Raw genomic sequence first — 3060 nt, 5'->3', positions numbered from 1 at the left:
CTAACAATTACTTAGCATTTGGGAACGGTCATTCTATTTATTCAGCAATAAAAATTAGGCAGATCTAACTTTTATTTGGGCACTCTTAAATATTAATATCATAATTAAAATGTAATGTCAAGTGATTTATATATTTGTTGTCAATTTAGTAATGCCATTAATTAATAGAAATGCTTAATCAATCCAATAATTTCTTAAAAACTAAATCGACAAACCTAAATATAAGGGTTTGTTTGGCATCATTGTGATTTTCTGTTTTTTATGTTTTTTGTTTTTTAAAATCATATGATATATGTCATATAATGAGTAAAAAATTAGTCAAACTTATTAAGATTATGATAATTTTGAAAACTGGCAACAGAAAAGTGGAAACACTTTTTTCTTGTTTTTTGTTTTAAAAAAACACTGAAAACTGAAAACAAAAAAACGATGCCAAATAAGTCCTTCAAAAGTATTGAAAAATGAACTTATACAAATTAAATTCTTTTATTTTTTATCTAAAATCATATGACCACCTTCCTATTTTACAGTTATTATCTTTGAGATCTTCAACCTTCAACAATGACATGTTGTTTATATTGAGTGCTTCAATATTCAACAATGGTGGATAAATAAAAAAAGTATAATAAAATTAAATAAACAAGAAATCATAAGATATAATATAATACAAGATTCCTTAAATGAAAATATTCATGAAGATAATCATATTGATTATAATCTACTATAAGCTAGTTTGACGTGAAATTGAAGAATAATCATGATAGTTATACATTAAATCTATTAATTTTATATAATTTGGTAAATTTGGAATGAATAATGAAGATTAGAGGTTGAATATGAAGTGTCCCATTAATATATATGTTACAAATGAATTGCGCCATTGAAGAAAGATCAATTTTATAATTTATTTAGATAGCACTTTATAATAATTTGGGGAAAAAAAACCCTCTAAAAGTAAGAAAACAAACAACACTTTGTTGGCTGGTCACTGACTGATCATTATTTAAATGATGTGTAAATTAGACTTTTTAATTTATAAAAAAATGTAATATTCAACGGCTAAGATTAAGCAGCAAACATAATAAACAGTTTAGATCTAATCTCTTAGTGTAGTCGACCATAGTCATCCGTAGTTGTCTGTAGCTGACGACTATGCTAGAACCTTCAACACAATCATCAAATTTTAAGTTACGCTAAAGTTGTTGGCAAGTTATTAAAATTTGATTGAGATATATATCTTTCAATTGTTTGATTACTAATGTACACTTTATATTATTAGTTATTGTACATTTTACATGAAATAATGATAACCAATATATCTTTATTAATTGTTATAAATATAGAGAGTACAGGAACAAAGTTATTTGAAAGATATTGGTGGATGATCAAGTTGCGTGATGCCGATAAAAAAACTGCCGGTGAAACTGCCCTTCAAGAAGCCATACAAGATCACATACAGTGGCTTATAAGTTTGATAACAAATTATCGTACCTCAAAAAATTTAAAACCTTTCGATTGGGTAAAAGCGTGTGAGAAAGATGAGACGGCATGGGCTGTAGAAGCCTTCATTGATAGTTGCCCAAATCTTCGGAAGATTTGCCTTGAAAAAAATGACACTCCTCTACACCACATTAAATTGCGAAATTACCAAGACTATGTGAAGTTATTGAAGAATCCATCTATTGCTGAAATTAAAAATACACTTGATTCCAAGGGCGCAACGCCTTTGCATCGAGCACTAGAGAGGAAGGATATTCATCTAGCTACAGCACTTCTCCGTGACGAGGGGGTAGAGAGAAACATTAAGGATCCTAAAGGCAATACTGCCATGTCTTTGCTTGCCGAACTATGCGAAAATCGCGATTGGGTATGTTCCTCCAACTATTTCTTTTTTAAAATTGTTGTTGTTTATTCAATGATAACTGTGAGTTTAATTTACCATTATACCAACTCCGTCACATATATAATATTGTGTTGATTTCTCATTTTCTTACCAACTATCGATTAAAGCACTTTGGAATTTTTTGACCAAAAATCTACTACAAAGTTGTAAAAGGTTTAACTAGTACTATCACCCTAATAATTTCGACTATAATCTCGATCTAGTATGTAGGTTCCACTTTTTACTTTTCCCTTCTTAAATCATCATCTCAGTTAAAAGTGGGACCTACATCCCAAAGATTTTAGCCGGAATGGTTACAGTGGTAGTGGTAGTTAACCTTGTTACAACTTTGTGGTAGTTTTTGTTTTTTTTTTAAAAAATGTATTTGTTTCAAAAACACGTATTATTGTTAGTTTTTGACAAAATTTTCACAAATTAACGAAGGTCTTGAAGTGAAGGGAGTATGAAATCATTTGTGAATAACATTGGGTCTAATATTACAAGAGACATTATTGCTTTCTACAAACTAATTATTTTATGTGCTTTGTTGTTGGTTTGTGCAATTAGTACATTTTGGCACCCACTTTAAAGGGTATTAAGGGAAATTCAATGTAATAAAAGATATAAGTGGGGGTATGAAGGTAAGACAGAGGGGTTGTTAAGTAAAGTCGGATGTACTGTAAATCCATGAGTACATATTTGTTCTCATTTGAATGATTGTTTCCCATTTTATTATCAAATGAACAATAAAAATTAACCCTAAGTAAATTAGATGTACGGTACACCTAGATGTATATAACAAATTTTAGTAAGACGAAGAATGTGTATGTCTTTTGGTTACCATAAATTGCAGTACAATGATGTTAGAGTTTAGGTATTCAGTTAGTTATGTGTTAATGATGAAGGTTGATTAACAATGTTTTTTTTTTTTTTTAATTACAAAGGTTAAGAATGTTAGTTTGCTTAAGTACTATATATATATATATACTTAAAAATAGTAGATTACATGCTTAAGTTTATAACATCAGTCAATCAGGCATTGAAGTTCAATAATAAACATTCTTTTCACTGGTAAAAAAAATGCTCATGGAAATAAAAATAGGTCTGAATAAAACATAATTCCATTGGGTTAAGTCTTGGCGCATAGCGCCTATTGATTTCAACACATATAGGATGAT

The sequence above is a fragment of the Chenopodium album genome, chromosome 19 (assembly GCF_948465745.1).
Source record: "Chenopodium album chromosome 19, dcCheAlbu1.1, whole genome shotgun sequence".
NCBI classification, from domain to species: Eukaryota; Viridiplantae; Streptophyta; class Magnoliopsida; order Caryophyllales; family Amaranthaceae; genus Chenopodium; species Chenopodium album.
The sequence above is the reverse complement of the archived record's forward strand: the minus strand, read 5'-3'. Positions refer to the sequence as shown.